We start from the raw sequence: 24,258 nt of genomic DNA, 5'->3' as shown, positions 1-24,258 counted from the left end.
TATGTCCCTGAGGCTACTTACCTCAAAAGGTGAAACAGCAGAAGTACCTGCTAGACAAAACCAACCAGCTCTGCTATTTCTTTCTTTCCTTCTTTTTTCTTTTCTTTTTTTTTTTTAAGATTTCTTGATGATATTCTTTTAAAGTTTGTCCTGACAAGGGATTGAAATTGGATGAGTGTTATAAGAGACAGTACAGTTCTTGTTCTAGTAAAGAATAATAATAATCATTTATACCCATTGAGTGTGTTTGTCAGTTTGATACCTGTGGCTGTATGATAATGAAGTTTAAGATTGATGTCAATCTGACTGAGAGATTAGTTGTATAATCTCAGAAGAAATGTGTGCACAGCGTACATAAGATTTAACTGAACACAGCAACAATTTAAAACAAATCTCTATTTCTAATCAGTTGGTTACCTTTTGATGGCCTGGGAAAGTTGAACTGATCCCCGACCTCCCAACAGCCACTTCCACAGCAGTGTCCAGGAATGCCTGCTGGGGTGATCTTCAGAATATCTAATGACCAATTTGGCAAGTACAGCTACCATTCAGAATGGATTACCAGTCACACAGAATAGATGCCGGTGCCGCTGTTCCAGAACATCCAACTGAACATCAGCTCTGCTCCTTATTCCTCTCCACATGTACAGATTCTACCTATCCTTAAATTTCATTTCTTACATGAAGGCTTTTATGTTCCATACAGTTCTATTTCTTGATTCTGAATTCCTACAATATCACAGCCTGTGCGTCCCAAATGTCCCTATACCATGTGCTACGTTCTATTGTTAGTCTATTTGGTACTTCCCCACAGCACAGTCTTGTGCACATACATTTCAAAAATATTTTTGAACATAGAATATTCTGATGAAAATACCCAGAGATGATGTTTGAAAGTGCTGCATTTGATATAGACCTAATTTGAATTTCCTTTGTGGACTTGAACTTGGTATCCAAGTGTCCCGTTTTCTTTTAGAGGGGCCACCTGAAAAACATTTCAGCAAAGAACTGTAGCATCAAGACACTGTCACCAGTGCCTTTTCCACTGTAAGTTTTATTTTCTCATATACTCTACCCATTTTCCAGATGTTGAGACACTTTGCTCCATTATGTTGAATTTGGAGTAGAATTGTGGGCACAACTGCTGTAGCAATGGAAGAGTTTAGTTTTCACCAGAACCTATGGAGGTTTGTACACAGAATAGCTGAATTTATATAAATTAGGTCATAGTTTCAGATTCGAGCAGAATATGTCATTCCTCTAAAGAACAGAAAAAATTACATACTCAGATAAATTTATAGAAAGTCCCCAAGTATTTGGCTTTTTGTTGAAAGTTTAGTTTGATTATTTGGAACTAGGAGCATTCTTTTCCCCACATAAATGATATCAAGAGAGTCAAGGTTTCAAGCTAGCCCTAAAGTGAATCATTATTAAACCCTCCAGCAAAGAAGGGGGCCTGAATTCTGCCAAGAGGGTTTTGGAAAGAAAGGTGGAGATGGATTAACTGAGAAAGACTGTGAGGGTAGCACCTCCGAGGCATTGGGTATGTCCCCAGGTGATGGCTAAATGTATTTCTTTTGTAAAGCTAGAGTAGGATGTAAGGGCTCAAAAGCAAATGTGAGTAAGTGGAAAATTACGGGTTGCTTCCTGAAAGCAACAGGATAAGCCATGCAGGGCAGTAAAGTGAACATCAGAACAGAATTAGGAAAACTAGTTCTAGTCCTAGCTCTGCTACAACTTCTCTGGTTGACCTTCAATGTGTCACTGCACCGCTCTGGGCCTGTTTCCTCATCTACAGAATGAAAGGCTTCTTGGTACAAGGCTTCTTTCAGCTAGCACAAACCATGGCAATCATCTTTCCTATAATGTCATCTCTACCCAAATCCTTGTTCCGTCCTCTTCATGTGCTTCTGCATCTTCTTGTATTTATTTCATTCTGCTGAATCCAGCCAGTCCTTCCACTTAATGCACTTCCTCTCACCTTCCTTTCCCCACAGGCTAGCCATAATAAAATAGAGAGGGGGGAAAAACACCTCCTGGTTATCATAGACCATATTCTATTTATTATAAATATGTCCATGCTTATTTTCTCTCTTAATCTGAAAACCCCTTGGGAACAAAGAATATACCTTCTTTTGTTTATTTCTGTAATATATGTTAAAGCACCTGATGGATGTAGAAAATAAGACAATGATGTTGACATGTTGATGTTGACAGGTTTTTTTTAAAGTATATTTGCAAAGAAAAATGAACAGTGATTCCCTTCTAAAATCATTTAAATCAGTGAGGCACTTGGGAAAAACAAGTGGGATTTCAGAGGGGAGAAAGAAAAAAATAAGCTAGTTGGCTTGTTCATATTTGAGGTCTGCATAGCATTCTCCCAGATGAAAAACCTGGCTTACCAGGTGAAACACATCAAGTGGAATTTTGATTCACTTCCAAAATGTTGTATTTGGGGATTACCAAGGGGCATGAGAAAACTTTTTGGGGGGTGGAGGGGTGGTGGAAATATTTGATACCTTGATTCTGGTAGCAGCTATGCAACTGTATAAATTTATAGAACTGTACAACTTAAAAGGGTGAATTTTAGTGAATGTAAGCTATGCTTTAATAAACCTGACATAAAATTAAAAGATTATAAAAGATACTTATATCTATGCTAGAAGAAAGATAACCAAGTAAAGTGATTTGTAGACTTATTTATTCACTTATTTTAAACTTACAAGAGCAAACTACAAGAAAAGATAAGATATTATATTTTAAAAATTAAACAAATTGACTAGGAAAAAAGTAGTATCCCTTGTTCTATTATTTTAATATTTCTGAAAGCATAACAGAATATTGCTACTTGTGCATACACTTGTCATTAACTTTGTGCTAGTTCTAGTGGATACAGTTGGTACAAACCAATGCTAATGCTTTTATGACACTGCTAATTAAAGCCACCTGTAACTATTTGGTTTGAGTTAATGATTTTGCAGTGAATTGAGAAGCCACTGAGTTTTATGCCAGTGTGTATATGTGATTATCCTCCCTTACAGAAATATAGATAGCATTATTGATTCAAGTTGGCTGCTTAGACTGTCAATGGTTACTTGAGTCTGATTGTTGTAGCTCAGGTTGTGGTACTTTTGTCAGATAAGAATGCTGGTGGCATCATCCAATATTTAGATGAATATTTTCAAAGCTCAATTTTTTTTCATATAGGTCCCTTAAGGATTATAGAACAACTTCCAAGCTTGTGCTTTCATGAGTAACTGATATTCTTAACTTCTCTGTCATTGTATGTGTGAAAGATTGCAAGCAATGGTTAATCTATTTTCCAGATCTGTTCTTTTCTTACATCATAATAGAGTTATAGCAAGTGATGTGGCCAGTCACATTTCCCAGCCTCCCTCGCAGTTAGTATGATTAAATGAGTAAGTTCTCTCTAATGGTATGTTAGTGAGCATGATGTATACCACTTCTAGGGTGAGGCTTTTAAGAAACCAGGTGTGCCTTCTCTGTGCTCTCTTTTTCCTTCTACTAGTTGGAAAGAAAGAGTTGGTGTGCGTTTCTCCGTTTTAGTGAGCAGTGGGAAAAAATCTTTCCCAATGTGCCTGTAGAAGACTTCCTCTTACATCTGGAGGACATGGCCATACCTAGCTCCAAGACTATCTGGGAAATTGGGTGTCTAGCTATTTTAACCTCTACAGTTGGAAGTAGAAAAAGGATAAGGGGGTTAGGAATGGGTAGCCAATAAACAATGCCTGAAATAATGACCTAAGCACACAATACAATAAATTAGAAGAAAAAAAACAATTTGGATGGAGAAAATTAAAAAGTTAAAAAGCAGAAAATAATAATGTAAGCAAAAAGCCTGAAAGGACTACTTAATAAAACCATTACCTGGTTCTTTAAAAGTCCAACGTAATTGTACAATCTCTGGCAATTCTGATCAAGAAAAAATAGAGGAGACTAAAATAAACCACAGAAGACAGGTAAGATAAATATAGACATAGAAAAACTTTTCAAGTGTGAAAGAAAGGTAGGTTTGAATTAATGCTAACATATTTGAAATCTAAATTAAAAGGTTGATTTTTCTAGAAAAAAATATATAACAAAAATTGGCTCAACAGAAGATAGAGTAAGGTCATAGAAGAAATTTTAAAAGTAGTCAAAGATATATCCCTTAAAAAAAACCCAGATCAAATGGTATTATGGGTAAATTATATTAAAATTTAAACAGATAATTATTAGGTTAAAAAAATTTTTTCCAGAATATAAAAAGATGGAGAGCTTCCCCACTATCTCTATATGGTTAACATAATTTTGATTATAAATCCATACAAATAACATTAAATAGTAACAGAATAAGCCAGTTTAACTATGAACGTATAAATCCTAAATAAACGAAAGTCTACACTGCTTTCAAAGAAAATAATATATTTCTAACAGATATAAGATTCATGTTTTTGAATCTTATATCTTATAACATAATTAAAATTTATGTCTGGAATGCAAGGATAGTTTAACATTAAGAAACCTATTAATTTAATACATTACATTATCAAATTAAAGTAGAAAATCACATAATCATATTAAAAGATGCCAAAGAACAGTTTAACACCTATTCCTAGTTAAAAGCAGTTTTAAAAATCCTTTGGCAAGCTGAGAAAGATAAAAACAAATACCTTAATCCAATAAAGGTATATTTCAGAAATCTGTAATAAACATTATAACACGTTATAATTGAAATGTTTGGCAGAGATGGCTAGCTGTACCCTACTACCAGTTCCCCTCGTCTTCCTTAGTAACATAACCCAGATTTTTAGCCAGGGTTGTGGTTTCCTGGAATAAAAACCACATTTCTCAGTTTCCCTGGCTACTAGGTGTAGCCATGTGACTGGATTAGCTAAATTTGACCAATGGATATAAATAAAATACCATGAACAATTGTCCTTGTCAACAAGGATGAATTTCAAAAGCCCACAGTATCAAGTTACAAAAGGCTACACATGTTTTGATACCAACTATGTAAATGTTAAAAACACACCAGATAATAAATATAACTTATAGCTGCACATTAAAATCATAAAAATATTTTAAATGTTCTTAAGGGTGAAACACACCAACATCAGAGTGAATGGGAAGGGAAAGGGTTGGTGCTTTAGCTGTGTTCGTAATATTTTATTTCCTTAAAATTAATAAGAACAAAAGCAAAAAAGGCCTGAACTAAATATGACAAATAAATAGCTATTAAACTTGGGTCATATTAAATGACTCAGCTATTAAATTAAGGTTATATTATTTTATGTGCTTTTCTATGTGCATAATTTTAAAACTTTAGTTGTATAAAACAAAGGCTTGAAACAAAAGGAGGTCAAAATAAAGCAGCAGGGGTGAATATGGAAAGAAGAAGCCCCATTGCTTTGTTTTCAGATTCCAGAGTGATTGAACATATATGAGCCTCAGGGCTTGGCCTAATTGCCTACTCCCTGAGTAAATAAATGTCCCAAAGCAAAAGCTAAAGGTAGTCTCTTTGATTTGTCATATCCCAGAGATTGTTCTGATGAGGGAATCAATTCAGATGCTCTATTGCTAGCAATAAATTATTAAATGACTACAATCAGTGTAAAGCTACCCTTATACTTCTATTTACTGCAGGATTGGGGTTTTTTCTTTTTTTTCTGAATTTATCTAATAACATTAAATCAAGATATTAGAAAATAAAATGTAATACACTCCTTCATAACCAGAAACATGAAAAAAAAAGCCTAAGAATAAACTTAACAAGAAATATGCAAGATCTATGTGGAACAAAACTGTAAAAATGTACTGAAAATCATGAAAGGAAATCTAAACAAATGGAAAGATCTATTCTCTAAATGAGAACACGCAATAATTTACCAATGTTAATTCTCCTCGTTAATCTATACATTTAAATTAAATCCCAATAAAATGGACCTTGCTAAGCTAATTCTCAGATTCATCTGAAATAGAATCTCCAGGAATATTTTTCAAAAGACAATGAAGAAAAGTTATCCATATCAAGTACCTAAATACACTACAAAGCTTTAATAATTGAAACAGTGTGGTATTGACAGGTAAATAGAAAACAGAACTGAATAGGCAGTCTAGAAACAGATTAATATATATATGAACTTTTAATATAATAAATTTTGTATTTCAAATCAGAAAAGGGAGAAAAAATAATATATATGCATATATTATATGTATGATTATACCTTAACTGTGACATTCACAAATATAAATCCCAAATGGATTAAAAAGCTAAACATAATGAACAACAAATTTATAAAACCATCAGAAGAAAATATAGGAAAATATTTATTTTATGATAGGGAGGGTCTCCTTAACTTAAAACAATATCAAGAATTTTTAAATAAAATGTACAGGTTGGGTTTCATTAAAATTGAGGCAAATTGGGAGAACATATTTGCAAGACGTATAATTGAAAAAGGCTTAAAAATAATCAGAATATATAAAAATCAATAAGAAAAAAGCCAATCAAATGTGAGAAAAAGATATGAAAATACAAATGTAGAATAAGAACAAAAATGGCCAACATACATGTGAAAAGATTCCCCATCTCATTAGTAATCAGGCAGAATACAATTTGAAAAGAGTGAGATTTGCCAGTAGATTGGCCAGCACTTTAAAGATGAATGTTCCTTGGTGTTAGAAAGAGGCTGGGGAGATGGACACTCTTGTACCTTCATTACGTCTCTCTTCTACTTTCCCCCTTTCTCACTACAGTCCTGCCATACTGGCCTCCTCGTTTTTCTTAGTACACACCAGCTTTCTGTCCTCTTCAATTACTTTTACTTGCTGTTCCCTCTACCTTGATCCTTTTCCCTCAGATATATGTGTGGCTTGCTCCAGTTCTTTCTTCACTCTTTTCTCAGAGATCACCTTTTTTAGCAAGGTACATGTACCACCTAACTTAAATATGCACCCTGTCCCTTTCACTCCTAATAACTGTTGACCTGCTTCATTTTCCTCCATGTGTTAGATAGGTGGTGGGTAGGTAGCTGGGAGGTAGATAGATAGGTAAGTAGGGAAGTAAGTAAGTAGCCACTGTGCAAATCTTTTTTGAATGACATAAAAAATACTGCCAGTGGAGAGAGTGTAAATTTGTACAGATTTTTGGAATATTTTGCACTTAATTAAATACTAAAATATGGGTACTCTCTGACCTAGCAATTCCACTTCTACATATCTGTTCTTAATAAATACATTTGTACACAAAGAAACATGCACAAGGATGAGCATGTACATTCAGTGCAACATTGTTTTTAATAATAAAAAAGAAACAACACAAGTAGCCACCAATTGGAAAGAGGTTAAATAAAATGTTGGATATTTATGCAACACAATACTATGCAGCTGTTATAAAGAACAAGATGGGTCTGTACCCGTACGTAAAGATATTCCAGTGTCATGATATTATGTGGAAAACAAATCAAAAAAATAGCTAAAGTGTAATCTCATTTATGGAAAAATAATCCAGTATGTGTGGATATATAGATATAAAGATACAGGTAAACATATGCATACATATGAACATATTAATGCAAATTTAATATATAAAGGATACGCACCAAATTGTTAATAATTTATTAGCTTCTCTCTGTAGAGAGGAGTTTGGGTGTGAGAGAGCTGGTACAGGAGTATATCCTATATATTTCCATATTGCTTAGTCTTTTACAATGAGAATATATTCATGTATTACATTTTTAATTAAAAAATAGAATGTCTCCAAGGTTACCCTCTTTCAATGTCAGTCTCACTCATTTGTATCCTGAAATGCTCTCTTGGGTGGCAGTGAATGAAATGAAGTAATGACCAGTGTGCTGGGAATCGCATTTAGAAGAGCATTGTGCTAGGAAACGTTAGTCAGCCACGGGTGCCCCCGTAGAAAAAAAGGTTGAGAACTGTGTTCATGCCCCATTGTTTCATTTCCTCCAGCAGCATTTAGAAACAAAAGAACCTTCATTTTTCCTTTACTGTGGTCACTGTGTCAAAAGTGCAGAAGAGGGTTTTGTTTTTCTTTTTTTTTTTTTTATTTAGACACATTTCATACCTACAGAATAGTTCTTTGTGCTGTATTCTGAGTAATTTTAAATAAAGAAATGCTTCCCTGCTAACATCAAATACAGTGAAATAAATTGCAGGGCTCAGGGTGCATAAATGAGTATGCTGGCTGTCCCGTCTTTTAACTCTCATGTGTGGATCAGAAAATATAATATATAGCACTCTGACTCACCTTTGCAGGAATTTTTAAATGTTTCCTTATGTGCAATTATCCTCAGTTGTTTTATTGGTTCTTTCCAACTTATGCACAAGCATGTGTGTGCTAACACGTGAGAACACATACACACACCCATGTGTGCACACACAGACACTCTCACACAGCCAGAACTGCCTGTCTGAATCCCAGGCTTTTTTCTGGATAAGCATTGCTTGACCTTGCGTCTTTTTGCCATCGACATCCTTTTAATGACTACGCAGGGTTACAACTCACTGACCCACGGGCCAGTGACAACCTTCTGGGGCAGCTCTGTTTAAATCAGATCCCCTTCTCTTCCTCCTTTTCTCCTTGATTTGACAGGATAGAATTGAGTTGATAGGGTAGGAGAAGGAGGAAAGTGATTTCCATTGAGATGTATTAATAATGATAGAAATAACCAAAATAATAATAATATTATCGAGCACTTGCTATTTGCTAAGCCCTCTTCTAGGCACTTTATGGGTCTCATTTCATCTTCACGATAACCTACAATCCAGATACTCTCATTAGTATTACTATGTCCATTTTACAAATGAAGAAAATAAGGTGTAGATAGATTAAATAACTTGCTCGAAGGTCACACAGCTAGTACAGATATAGTGGCCTATATCCATATCTCCACACATAGTAGATTATTTTTCCACAAATAAGATTATATTTTAGATAGTTTTCCTTGACTTGCTCTTTTCCATCAGGATAGCTTTTCATATGTGTACATACAAACACATCTTATTCTTTATTACAGCTGCACCATATTGTGTTACATAAATATACCACACTATATTTAGCTTCTGGCCATATCCCTCCACTACCATCTCCCTGATGAAATCTGGGGTGTATCTTTCCATGACTTTTTCCTTATTTATACTAACATAAAAGTATACATATGCTTACATAGGTGTCTTATTTATGTATGAATTCCCTTCCCTGTATGTTTTTGAGCTAAGATTGGCTACATAGAAATTTGCATGAGATATGAAAGGCAAAAATGAAGCAGCAGGAATGTTTAGATTGTGAAGGTTGGTATAGAGTCAGATACTGTAGCAGTTTATACAAATTTTTTGTGGATCTGGTCTCTCACCTTGTTGGCATCAGGTAGCAGCTGAGCCCACAGATTCTCCAGCTCCCACAGGATCTCCTCCTTAAGCTTCTCCTGCTCTTAGGTCACCTGTATGTTCCACTCCATTACTAAGGGCATCATTTCTCCAGCAGGTCACCCATGTCATCAAAGTTGGAGGTTTGAAGGAAGTGAAAGAGCCACTTGAGTTTCAGTTTGTCCTCCTAGGTTCCAATTTATCCTTGGAATGGCATGCGACTTCGGGCCCATCTTTCCCTTCCAACTGCCTATCTTGAAGACTTCAGACCCAGCACTGGACACAGAAGCAAGTCATATATAAACTGCTTAACCAGCTCCAACCTTGACCTCGCATGAGGTCAAATCCCTGTGATAAATTCCTCATTCTATACGACACCTAGAAGGTCTCCTTCTCTGATCAAACTTTAATACAGTGTGTCTGTTTTTATCTAAATAGCATCAAATTATACACATTGATCTTTAACTTGCTTTCTTCACTGATAGGCCATAGAGATTCTTACAGGTTGTTACTTCTCTTCCCCCACTCCCATACATTTCTCCATACACATTTACACACAATCACCCTAAAATATAAATTTTTTTCATTCTAAGAATCTGATTCTAGAAATATGATTCTAGAACATGAATCTGGAAATCATACATTTTAAGTTTGCATGTTGATTTATTATTTTTCTTTTTGTCTCTTTCTTCTCACCAACTCCTGCCTAAGTCCCACATCCACCCACTAGACAACTTGTGTAACAACTTTATGTATCCTTCTGAATTTTTCTTCATGCTCTTAGTTCAATATATGAATTAATACAAACACTATTGCTTATATAAAATATACTTCCCCCACCAAATTGAGATACAAATCTTTTCTGGATTTTCTATTCTGTCAACTTATCTATTCTCATGCTGATACCATATTGATTTGATTACAAAAGCTGTACAATATGTTCTTATATACAGTAAACACACATAAACTGTTCTTTTTCATCTTAATTATTCTAGAATATTTATTGTTACATATGAATTTTAAAATAATAGGAGCTATTTTTTTAATTCTCTTAGGATCCTAATTGGAGATATACTTTCTTTTATATTAATTTGGGAGAATCACCACTTTATCACCTATTTTTCCTACCCAAGAACATGAAATGTTTTTCCAATTGCTTAAATCTTGTTTCATACCCTTCAGTAAGATGGTATAGTTTTCTTCATATAATGCTGTGCCTTTCTAGTAATTTTATTCCTAGTTTCTTTATACTTTTTTCAGTGTTGTGAACAAATTACTATTATTTTTATATTTTTATTCCTAGGTCTGTATTGCTAAAATACAGAAAATACTTGTTTTTAGCATCTATCTTGTATCCAGCCCCCTTAACAGATTATTTTATTAATTCTATCAGTCAGAATTTAGTCAGAGAAGCAGAAAAGCTAGTATCATGAAAAGGGGTTTAATTATAGGAACAAGACCTTACATAATTGTGGGAGATACTAAGAAATAAAGATCTAAAAAAGGAAGTTGGAGAATTAGAGAAAACTCACTACCCAGACTTTTTAAAGTCTGTGTTAATGGAAATCTGGAAAGCTAGACATATCCAGGTGCCAGAGAGGAAACGTGAAAGCAAAGTGGCAGAAAAGTTTCTGGAAATCTGCACCTCTTCATGGCTCCCACTTCTGAAGTCTTCAGTCAAGCATCTGTTGGAAGGCCTGAGGCTACTTTTGGTCAGTGGGTCTAGCAGCCAGAAGGTAGAGTTGAACATGGAGTAGAGGAAAACAATGACAAACTGGAATTCACTGGGCACCTCTGCATCTGTCCTTCATCATATCTGACCAAAAAGAACTTAAGAAATAGTGACTACTACTCCACTTCCACATTCCAAATCTCATGTGACTTTAGATTTTGGCCAACTCTTGCATGAGACCACAAAGGGAAAGTCTTCTGAAAAATATAGTCCCCTTTGTAATCTTGTTAATATTAGAACAATCCAGCACACCTGTCTTAGTGGGGTTTTTTCCCAATGCTTATGCATATTACTTATTTTCCTGCCTCCTTGCAGTCACTAGAATCTCCAAGTTAATGTTAAAATAAGAATTACTGTCAATGGACCTTCCTAAATAGTTCCTAATTTTAATTTAAATGGATTTAGAGTTCTGTTATTTTAGAATGACATTTTCTTTTGGTTTCTGGAAAACCAACTTTATCATACTTAAGTAGATTCCTTCTGCTTATTACTTATTAGGGCAGACTTTTGAATAGTATTAAGAGTCTTTCAACATCTACATACTGATATGGTAATTTTGTTTTTGCTTTTGGATTTGGTGACACAATGAATTATGTTGATAGATTTTCTGATATTAAAATACTTTTATTCCTGAAATAAACCCTCTTGGCCATAGTGCATTATTATTGCAATGCATTGCTAGATTCCAGTTGTTACTCCCTTATAACTTTTGCTTTTGTATTTAAAAATGAGATTACCCTTTTAACTTTTTAAATTTAAAAACGTGTCATTTTTTTTTTTTTTTTTTTGTGGTACGCGGGCCTCTCACTGTTGTGGCCTCTCCCGTTGCGGAGCACAGGCTCCGGACTTACCGGCTCAGCGGCCATGGCTCACGGGCCTAGCCACTATGCGGCATGTGGGATCTTCCTGGACCGGGGCACGAACCCGTGTCCCCTGCATCGGCAGGCGGACTCTCAACCACTGCACCACCAGGGAAGTCCACATGTGTCTTTTTTATTGAAGTATAGTTGCTGTACAATATTATATAAGTTGCAGGTGTACAGTATAGTGATTCACAATTTTTAAAGGTTATGCTCCATTTGCAGTTATTATAAAATATTGGCTATATTCCCCATCCCGTGTTGTACAGTATATCCGTGTAGCTTATTTTATACCTAATAGTTTGTACCTCTTACTCCCCTACCACTATATTGCCCCTCCCCACTTCCCTCTTCCCATTGGTAACCACTAGTTTGTTCTCTATATCTGTGAGACTGCTTTTTGTTGTTGTTTTGCTCACTAGTTTGTTGTATTTTTTAGATTACACATATAAGTGATATCATACAGTACTTGTCCTTCTCTGACTCATTTCACTTCACATAATGCCCTCCACATTCATCCATGTGGCTGCAAATGGCGAAATTTCATTCTTTTTTATGGTTGAGTAGTATTCTGTTGTATATATGTACTACATCATCTATATCCATTCCTCTGTCGATGGACATTTAGGTTGCTTCCTTATCTTGGCAATTGTAAATAATGCTACTATGAACATTGGGGTGCATGTATCTTTTCAAATTAGTGTTTTTCTTTCTGGGGGTGATATACCCAGGAGTGGAATTGCTGGGTTACATAGTAGTTCCATTTTTAGTTTTTTGAGAAAACTCCATACTGTTTTCCACAGCGACTGCACCAATTTACATTTCCACTAACCACCAGTGTACAAGGGTTTCCTTTTCTCCACATCCTCACCAACATTTGTTATTTATGTTCTTTTTTATGATAACCATTCTGACAGGTGTGAGGTGATATCTCATTGTGGTTTTGATTCGCGTTTTCCTGATGATTAGTGATATTGAACATCTTTTCATGGGCCATCTGCATGTCCTCTTTGAAAATATGACTATTCAGTTCTTTTACCCATTTTATGTTCAGATTGTTTGTTTTTTTTGATGTTGAGTTGTATGAGCTGTTTATATACCTTGGATATTCATCCTTTGTCAGTCATATTATTTGCAAATATTTTCTCCCATTCAATAGGTTGTCTTTTTGTTCTGTCGATGGTTTCCTTTGCTGTGCCAAAGCTTTTAAGTTTAATTAGGTCCCATTTGTTTATTTTTGCTTTTATTTCCTTTACTTTGGAGACAGATCCAAAAAATATTGCTGCAATTTATGTCAAAGAGTGTTCTGCCTAAGTTTTCCTCTAGGAGTTTTATAGTATCCAGTCTTACATTTAGGTATTTAATCCATTTTGAGTTTATTTTTGTATATGGTGTTAGAGAATGTTCTCGTTTCATTCTTTTACATGTAGCTGTCCTTATAACTTTTGCTTACGTATTAAAAAATGAGATTACCCTTTTTAGATTCATCTGTATGTTTTGTAGAGTATTTTTCTGGGACACTTCACAATGAAGAATCAGTAATTTGAATAGATCATCTGAGGAATTTATAGGTGACAAGCAGGATAGGGAAAGAGGAGGAGATTCAATGTTTACTCCCATGACAGCTTTCCCGTTGCTTGACCTCTGAGTTCTGAGATAAATTACTCACTGCACAACTGATATGCAGTCTCTCATGTCTTTCTCTTCAGCATGTTTATTATTTCATTACATGCTTATTAATGGGAAGGACCATCTGCTATGACGTTTTCATATAACATTTAATTAGTCATTCATTTGGTGCTGAGAAGATAAAGGAAGGCATTCAATACAAAATGCTTTTCTAACTTTTCTCTGATTTCAGTAGGAAATAAACACTATTTCTGGTCATCCCCTCAATAAAATTAATATTTATACAATATTAAAAACATAACTTTGATTCCATAAAGACCTCACTAGGAATCCAAGTTTTTTCATATATGTCAACCACAGTGATTTCAATAAGTTTGTATCAAGTTCATTCCATGAGCCTGATGTTGTCATTCAATAAAAAATCCAATCTGCTACTTCACATGTCCTCTAAACATGTAGATTTCCTACTTTAACTACTAAAAAATGCAGGGATCCATGAACACTTATAATGTGTACAGTCTGTTTGATATGAGGGAAAAAGAATAGGTTGCCTTAGTTCTTCTTTCTTGCCTTTGTATAGGGAACAAGTAGATACAGGCTTGTGGGGCAAATGCCAGGCTCATGTTGGAAGGACTCAGAAACAGAGCAAGAACTTTTAGGGGTCAAAGAATCCATAAAGGCAAATTGGTCTGCACCTGCCTCAAGCTGTGGTGTTAATATTAGTAGACAGGATAATGTAGAAATGAGAGGGAGAAAACTATAAAAAGTGATATTTAAATTGCTGTGAAGCTTGAATTTGAGCCCTTTTCTACTATTCCAGAATCGCTACTAATATGAGGGAAGCAGAGAGACCCAAGCCAATGAAAAGCTGTAGGAAGCTGCAGAACACATGAAAATCCCAGCTGATAAATAAAATCTATCATACTGGAAAAACAGTGTGAGTGAAAATCTTTTAAACATGCATCAGCTGCAGGGGCTGGATGTTGAGAAATACAAGATTAAGATGATACTGGGGGAAACTGAGAGTCACTCATGCTCACCCCTCTGAGAAAAGCCTGCCTATGCTGTACTGAGTCACACACCATCAGGGTGATAAGGCAAGCTCAGCTGCTTGAGACACATCTTTCCTATAATGTATATATCGAAAAACACAGCAGAGGTGTTATGGCTCCCTGAATTGAATAATCTCTAAAATGAAGATTTGATATTAAATACTTCTGTTGCTATATTATTAGAGTTATAACAAACCTAAGTGCTAAATTCCCTTAAATATATTGGCCTTCATATTCAGCTGGCAATACCATGAAGATAATAACTCAGGTAGAATATTTAACAGATATTTATAGATCACCTACTACGTGCAAAACTACAAAGATAAATCAGAGGTGGTCCTGGACTTCCATGAGTAAAAGCTCATGTTCTAGTGAGGGAAATCGACATACATAAATAAATTTAACACCAGGCCGATTTTAACAAGAATAATAGTAGAGTAGAATTCTATCAGGGTGTGTGGGGAGAGGTGGGGGAGGAAGGGTGAATAAAGATGATAGTTTATATCACATTCCAGTGTGATCTAGAGGTTCTCATCCTGACTGCATTACTAACAAGTTGCATGACCTTCAGCAGGTCTCTGGGCCTTCATTTTCTCACCTGTAAAATGAAGGGGTTATTTTATAAGGATCTCTCAGGTCCCACTTCAGAACAAAGTCTCTTTAATTTTATTTTCCTATTCACATAGCAGAATGGCATGAGTAAAACTGTTCTCCAAAAAAAGCTTAAAAAAACATTTTGCCATAAAGTAGTTTTGGTAGCAGAGCATTTTACATTTACTTTGTACTGCATGTGTCTTCTTCCTGTACACATGCAAACCTCTCTCAAAGTAGCATATTAGACTCTGGGGTAAGAAATGTCAAAATATAGAAAAGAACAAAGAATAATATTGCAATCACTTATATTACACATTAAAAAATTAAATGTTAATCATAAAGGTAAAGTCCCCATAACCGCCATCCCTCTGTCCAAATCTATTCTTCTCACTGTCTAGAGGCAACTACTGCAATTTGCTTTAAATCTGTGCTTCAGGTTCATTTATCATATCTTAACATACATTTCTATGCACAAATCCATAAGCTATACATAGATTTTCTGGTATATTTTAAAATATATGTAATATACTTTATTATTTTGCTTTTTTTACTACTCAGTATTGTATTTTGGACCTACCTATTTGATAGTTCATTCTTTTTACTGCAATATAAAATTCCATCATATCATTTCCCCCTTTTATGGATTTTGGGGTTATTTTCAAATGTCTGATACTACAGTCATTACCATGCTTCAATGAACATACGTGTATAAGGCTCCTTCTTCACATATATGAAAGTTTCTCTCAGATATATATCCTGAAATGGAACAACTTGTTATAGGGATGTGCATTTCCAAATTTTATTAGGTATTGCCATATGCATTCTGAAGTGGTCGTACCAATTTACAATCCCACCAGAGATGCGTGAAGTCCCCATATTCTTACCAACATTTGGTATTGTCTGACATTTAAATTTCTGACAGTATGGCTGAAAATGGTATTGCATTATTGTTTTACTAATGAAACCATATTTTGGTTCTGTGTGCTTGTGTGTGTGTGCCTTCATGAGCATCTTGGTCATTAGTTCGGCTGGTTTTTCTGATAAAACTTGCTTGATGTAAACTAGATTTTCTTTTTTTTAATTTATTTTTTTATTGAAGTATAATTGATTTACAATGTTGTGTTAATTTCTGCTATACAGCAAAGTGACTCAGTTATACACATATATACATTTTTTTTTTTTTTTTTTGCGGTACACGGGCCTCTTACTGTTGCAGCCTCTCCCGTTGCGGAGCACAGGCTCCGGACGCACAAGCTCAGCGGCCATGGCTCACGGACCTAGCCGCTCCGCGACATGTGGGATCTTCCCAGACCAGGGCACGAATCCGTGTCCCCTGCATCAGCAGGCAGACTCTCAACCACTGTGCCACCAGGGAAGCCCTACATTCTTTTTTATATTCTTTTCCATTATGGTTTATCCCAGGATATTGAATATAGTTCCCAGTGCTATATAGTAGGACCTTGTTGTTTATCCATTCTATATGTAATAGTTTGCATCTACTAACCCCAAACTCCTAGTCCATCCCTCCCCTCATCCCCCCCACCCCACCGCTTGGCAACCACAAGTGTGTTCTCTATGCCTGTGAGTCTGTTTCTGTTTTGTAGATAGATTTATTTGTGCCATGTTATAGATTCCACATATAACTGATAGTCATATGGTATTTGTCTTTCTCTTTCTGACTTAACTTAGTATGATAATCTCTAGTTGCATCCATGTTGTTGCAAATGGCATTATTTGGTTTTTTATATGACTAAGTAGTATTCCATTGTATATATATACCGTATCTTCTTTATCCATTTATCTGTCAGTGGACATTCAGGTTGTTTCCATGTCTTGGCTATTGTGAACACTGCTGCTATGAACATAGGGGTGCATGTATCTTTTTGAATTAGAGTTTTGTCTGGATATATGCCCAGGAGAAGGATTCCTGGATCATAAGGTAATTCTATTTTTAGTTTTCTGAGGAACTTCCATACTGTTTTCCATAGTGGCTGCACCAACTTACATTCCCACCAACAGTGTAGGAGGCTTCCCTTTTCTGCACACCCTTTCCAGCATTTGTTATTTGTAGACTTTTTTAATGATGGCTATTCTGACTGGTGTGAGGTGGTACCTCATTGTAGTTTTTATTTGCATTTCTCTAATAATTAGTGATGTTGAGCATCATTTCATTTGCCTATTGGCCATTGTACGTCTTCTTTGGAGAAATGTCTATTTAGGTCTTCTGCCCATTTTTCAATTGGGTTGTTTTTTTTTTTCTTGTTGCTGTTGAATTGTATGAGCTGTTTGTATATTTGGGCAATTAAGTCCTTATTGGTTGCATTGTTTGCAAATATTTTCTCCCATTCCATAGGTTGTCTTTTCGTTAATTTTTTTTAAGGTTTCCTTTGCTGTGAAAAAGCTTGTAAATTTGACTAGGTCCCATTTGTTTATTTTTGTTTTTATTTCTATTACCTGGGGAGACTGACTTAAGAAAACATTGGTACAATTTATGTCAAATAATGTTTTGCCTATCATCTCTTCTAGGAGTTTTATGGTGTCTTGTCTTATATTTAAGTTTCTAAGCCATTTTAAGTTTATTTTTGTGCATGGTATGAGGGTGTGTTCTAACTTCACTGATTTACATGCAGCTGTCCAACTTTCCCAGCACCACTTGCTGAAGAGACTGTCTTTTTCCCATTTATATTCTTGCCTCCTTTGTCAAAGCTTAATTGACCACAGGTGTGTGGGTTTATTTCTGGGCTGTCTATTCTGTTCCATTGATCCATATGTCTGTTTTTGTGCCAATGCCACACTATTTTGATTACTGTAGCATTGTAGTATTGTCTGAAGTCTGGGAGGGTTATGCCTCCTGCTTTGTTCTTTTTCCTTAGGATTGCTTTGGCAACTCTGGGTCCTTTATGGTTCCATATAAATTTTAGGATTATTTGTTCTAGTTCTGTGAAAAATGTCATGGGTAATTTGATAGTGATCACATTAAATCTGTAGATTGCTTTGGGTGGTATTGCCATTTTAACAATATTAATTCTTCCTATCCAACAGCATGGGATATCTTTCCATTTCTTTGAATCATCTTTAATTTCCTTTATTAATGTTTTATAGTTCTCAGCATATAAGTCTGAAAGCATATTGTGGAATATACTTATTAGCCAAGCAGATTTACTCTTCTGTGAGCTGATGCTCCATTCCTTTTGCCATTCTTCTATTGGTAGCTTGTTTTTCCCACTCATTGATGTTTAGGAGATCTATACCTATACCTATACTTTTAACTATACCTATATCTGTATCTATATCTATTTTTATTTCTACATCTATATACATACTCTAGTACCAAGCCTTTATCTTTTTATTTACGGTAGAGATATTTTCTAATCTGTCATGGATCTAGTAACTTTAGACTTTTTCTGTTGTATAGAAGTTTGGATTTTCAAATTTTCTGGTTTGACCTTATTTTAAAATTCTTCCTTACCTTGAAGTAACTCTAGTAGTTTGAGTTTGTTTTTCTCTTTAGTTCTTCAGTCCATCTGGAAAATATTTTGTGTGGATGTTTAGGTAAAGAATCTATTTTTAGCCTCCTATGGATAGGCAGTTGTCCAAAACTATATACTGAAAAATCTGTTCATTCACTCAAAGATTTGTGAAGTCACTTCCTTCAAATACAGAGTCCCCATAGCTGCTTCAGTCTGTCTGTGGGCTCTTTATACTAACCTGTTGATCTAGCTGACACAATTATATATATTTTTTTCATTCTTTAGGTGATTGATGATATTTAGTAAAAGGATACTAGGTTAATGAATAGGTCCTTTTTTTTTAAGGAATAACTGAACAAGGGAGCCTTTTTTTTTTTCTTTTTTTGGCTGCATTGGGTCTTCATTGCTGTGTGCAGGCTTTCTCTAACTGCGGCAAGCAAGGGCTACTCTTCGTTGCATTGAACAGGCTTCTCACTGCAGTGGCTTTTCTTGTTGCAGGGCACAGGCTCTAGGCATGTGGGCTTCAGTAGTTGCAGCACCCGGGCTCTGCAGTTGCATCACGCAGGCCCTAGAGCACGTGGGCTTCAGTAGTTGCAGTGTGTGGGCTCAGTAGTTGCGGCACGTGGGCTCTAGGGCGTGCAGGCTTCAGTAGTTGTGGTGTGCTGGCTCAGTAGTTGTGGCTCGTGGGCTCTAGAGTGCAGGTTCAGTAGTTGTGGTACACAGGCTTAGTTGCTCCACAGCATGTGGGATCTTCCCAGACCAGGGATCGAACCCGTGTCCCCTGCATTGGCAGATGGATTCTTAACCACTGCGCCACCAGGGAAGTCCTGAATATGTCCATTTCTAATACCTCAGTCCAAGGATTTCCCCCCACTCTGCCCTTCTGGGTATCCAAAGTGTCCTGGGGGCTACTGTGGAGAGAAGTCCTCATAAAGTAGGCAAATTATGACAGAACAAAGACTGTAGCACAAGTAGGGCATTAGACCCACTCACAAGGTAGCTAGGTGGCTTGTCAGCAAGTTCAGGCTGGAGACTGGACAATTCGAAGACAAAATTCTGATCTAAAGGAGTTCTGGCAGTTGCAGTGTGCCACTATGGGATCTTTCTTTGGTCTTTTCCTGGCAGCTCCTGGGCAGTAGCCCACCCTCAAGTCATTCTCCTGGTTAAGGGTCTTTGGGATGGCTTCTCTTTCTTCCTTCATTTTAGTCTCCACTGCTTCCTTGCTATATCACTCTTTTATCCTCTCTCCAAAGGTTCTATTCTCTTTTTTCTTTCACAATAGTCCTTGAGGGACAGTTAGAAAGACCATCAGAATTAGAGCCTTGAACAGCCAAATCTCTACAATACAACTAGTTGCCCCTTCCTTGAGGATAATAAAGAAATTTCCAGGAACAAAACTGCCTGATCTCTATTCCCTAGGGAGGAGAGACAGTGTTTTAACACTTGCTTACAGGATGGTCTAAGTAACTTCTAATTCACAAAAGAAAAGACCAAAGCAACAAAACTGACACTCGACAAATAGTTTACATATAAAAAAATAGGTTGAAAATTCATTTTCTGCTCCATGTGGTTTAGAAATTTTTCAGGAAGTAGAATGTTTGTTCTGTTATATATTCTAACCTGTAACAGTAATATAGGAAAAACCACTTAATCCTTTTAAGAGAAATTTCTACTCCACTTACACCTCTTACCAAATCCTTTCAAACTCTTGGACCCCACTTTTCTGAAAGGGAAAGTATCTTGATTGACTCCCTTTCCATTCAACAATGCACTTCCTAGAGTCACTTCCAAGAAAGCAAGTCCTAATTGTGCTGCTCAATACTATATAACAACCTAAATGGGAAAAGAATTTGAAAAAGAATAGGTACATGTATATGTATAACTGAATCACTTTGCTGTACACCTGAAACTAACACAACATTGTTAATCAACTATACTCCAATATAAAATAAAATGTTAAAAAAAAAGATGGAATAAGGAAGTTAAAGTTGTAATGCCTAATAACAGTTGCCGAAAGTTTGTGAAGATCGGCATCCCTGAACAAGTACGACTACAGTAGATTCAACCCCATGCAACATCCAGGGTACAGAGGAAAATGTTTACACCTGCTCCCATGATGGTAAAGAGCTGGGCATCAAGATTGTAACATACTTTGGACTTATTGAAAAAAATCACAATTAGAAATTAAAGTACTATTATGAATTTCCCAACTTGAATTATTTAATATATGCTTTATTACAGGATACCCATTTACTTTGTTTCTGTGAATTACTGATTTTACAATATCACATGAAGATGTTGACTTACCAACAATGGATTTTTCTTCACTAGTTACAATAATTAAAATAATATTTTCCCTGGAATTGGGAAATATTTTTATATTGGGAATTGGGAATGGTATATTCTGAATAAATTTTTCATAACTGGGCACCAAATTTACCATTCCCAGATATGTTTTATTTGTAAAAATAGGTACAGATCATAAACATTTACACTTACTTATTTGAGTCCATTTATACTTATCAGGGTTTTATTTTAAAAATCATAAATGACAAAATCAAAGACACTTGAGTTAAAATAACATTCCCACCTCTCTCCTTCCAGAGTTCTCTAACTCAGCACAGTGGTGATTTTCTGTATGAGTTTTCCTGGGGTCTGCTTTAAAATAAGTGTGGTAAAGATCATAAGTGTGGCCAGTTATTGCCTGATGGAAATTTTTCTTCATGATAAACATGTTCCCATTGTTCTAGAATTAGGACAGTATATAACTTTCTTTCACTCACCATTTCTTAGACTATTCTTGAATCCACCCTATCTTCCATCTTCTTTTTCTCCTTATTATCCTAACTGGCTTTCTAGAAAACTTTTAAGAAGCAATTTGAACTCAACAGAATACACATGCACATAAAAAGTCATTTCAAAGGATTAGAGAAAAGGCATTTTAAGACCTCTGGATAGATTGTTTTTTTCAAAACATACTTTTTTGGTTTGTTTTTTGTTTTGCCTTTTTCCCTGTTTGATTTCTAAAACATTTATTGAATTCTTTTTCAGGGCACTTTGCTAAACAGTGTGGGAGATATTAAGTGAACAAGTTGCATTCTTTACCTTTGAAGAACTTTCCACTTATTGAGGAGGTAAAGCATTATATTCTGGCTTCCATTATCTATATATTAGTGAACTAAGAGAAGCACAAACAAAAGAAATTTATAAAAAATACAAAACTTCTAATTGGGAAAACAAGGGAACGTGTAATTTAAACTGGGTATTAGGGAGTTTCAAAAAGCAGAAATGATAGAGGAAGAAATGGGATTAGCCAAGATATTGACAGAATAGAAACAAGGGCTTGCAGGAAACAGGGAATAGGGCATTTTGGAGGGTAGGATTCTGCAGAGCAATAAAGGTTTAAACCATTGGGAGCCCAAGTTCAAGGGAGCCAAGTATAAATCCACAGAAATTTTAGGCAGGGAATAACAGGTTGGAACTCTGCTGTGGAACAACTGATTGGTAGTGATGCATGAAGTGATATGAAGGGGGTTTGGGGACTTTACAATATCTTTGTGTGAGATAATGAGGGTTAGACAAATGGCAGTGTAAGAACAGGGAAGAGAGAGGAAGACTGAATGGGGACCTGTGCCAAGGTGGCAGAAGTAATAAAGCATACTCCAGTTGCCTGATGGGCAAAAATCCTGGATTCTAGCCCCAATTTACTTACAATCTTTGAGCTATGAGTTTTCCTAGGGTCTACTTTGAACAAAGTGTGGTAGAAAATATAGTAGCCATCTAATTGTCTGATAGAAATTTTTTTCATGATAAGAGTGAAAGTTAAAATATTTTCAATAAAATTAGGCACATTAGAATGATTCAAAGAGAAACTTGAAGTAAGAAGTGCTTTGAGAGCAGAAGCAAGAAGAACTACAATCCTGCAGCCTGTGGAACAAAAACCACATTCACAGAAAGAGAGACAAAATGAAAAGGCAGAGGACTATGTACCAGGTGAAGGAACAAGATAAAACCCCAGAAAAACAATTAAATGAAGTGGAGATAGGCAACCTTCCAGAAAAAGAATTCAGAATAATGATAGTGACGATGATCCAGGACCTCAGAAAAAGAATGGAGGCAAAGATCAAGAAGATGCAAGACATGTTTAACAAAGACCTAGAAGAATTAAAGAACAAACACCTAGAAAAATTAAAGAACAAACAGAGATGAACAATACAATAATAGAAATGAAAAATACACTAGAAGGAATCAATAGCAGAATAACTGAGGCAGAAGAACGGGTAAGTGACCTGGAAGACAGAATGGTGGAATTCACTGCCGCAGAACAGAATAAAGAAAAAAGAATGAAAAGAAATGAAGACAACCTAAGAGACCTCTGGGACAATGTTAAACACACCAACATTCACATTATAAGGGTCCCAGAAGGAGAAGAGAGAGAGAAAGGACCCGAGAAAATGTTTGAAAAGATTATAGTCAAAAATTTCCCTAACATGGGTAAGGAAATAGCCACCCAAGTCCAGGAAGTGCTGAGAGTCCTAGGCAGGATAAACCCAAGGAGAAACATGCCAAGACAGATAGTAATCAAATTGACAGAAGTTAAAGAAAAATTATTGAAAGCAACAAGGGAAAAATGACAAATAACATACAAGGGAACTCCCATAAGTTTAACAGCTGATTTCTCAGGAGAAACTACAAGTCAGAAGGGAGTGGCACGATATATTTAAAGTTATGAAAGGGAAGAACCTAAAACCAGGATTACTCTACCCGGCAAGGATCTCATTCAGATTCAACAGAGAAATCAAAAGCTTTACAGACGAGCAAACACTAAGAGAATTCAGCACCACCAAACCAGCTCTACAGCCATTGCTAAAGGGACTTCTTTAAGTGGGAAACACAAGAGAAGAAAAGGTGCTACAAAAACAAACCCATAACAATTAATAAAATGGTAATAGGAACATACATATCGATAATTACCTTAAACGTGAATGGATTAACTGCTCCAACCAAAACACACAGGCTTGCTGAATGGATACAAAAACAAGACCCATAGATATGCTGTCTACAAGAGACCCACTTCAAACCTAGGGACACATACAGACTGAAAGTGAGGGGATGGAAAAAGATATTCCATGAAAATGGAAATCAAAAGAAAGCTGAAGTAGCAATACACATATCAGATAAAATAGACTTTAAAATAAAGAATGCTGGGCTTCCCTGGTGGTGCAGCAGTTGAGAGTCCGCCTGCCAATGCAGGGGACACGGGTCCGTGCCCGGTCCAGGAAGATCCCACATGCCACAGAGCGGCTAGGCCCCTGAGCCATGGCCACTGAGCCTGCGTGTCCGGAGCGTGTGCTCCGCAACGGGAGAGGCCACAACAGTGAGAGGCCCGCGTACCACAAAAAAAATAAATAAATAAAATAAAATAAAATAAAGAATGTTACAAGAGACAAGGAAGGACACTATATAATGATCAAGGGATAAATCCAAGAAGAAGATATAACAAGTGTAAATACATATGCACCCAACATAGGAGC

Source organism: Mesoplodon bidens (genome assembly GCF_964165515.1).
Source record: "Mesoplodon bidens genome assembly, chromosome: 18".
Taxonomy (NCBI): domain Eukaryota; kingdom Metazoa; phylum Chordata; class Mammalia; order Artiodactyla; family Ziphiidae; genus Mesoplodon; species Mesoplodon bidens.
The sequence above is the reverse complement of the archived record's forward strand: the minus strand, read 5'-3'. Positions refer to the sequence as shown.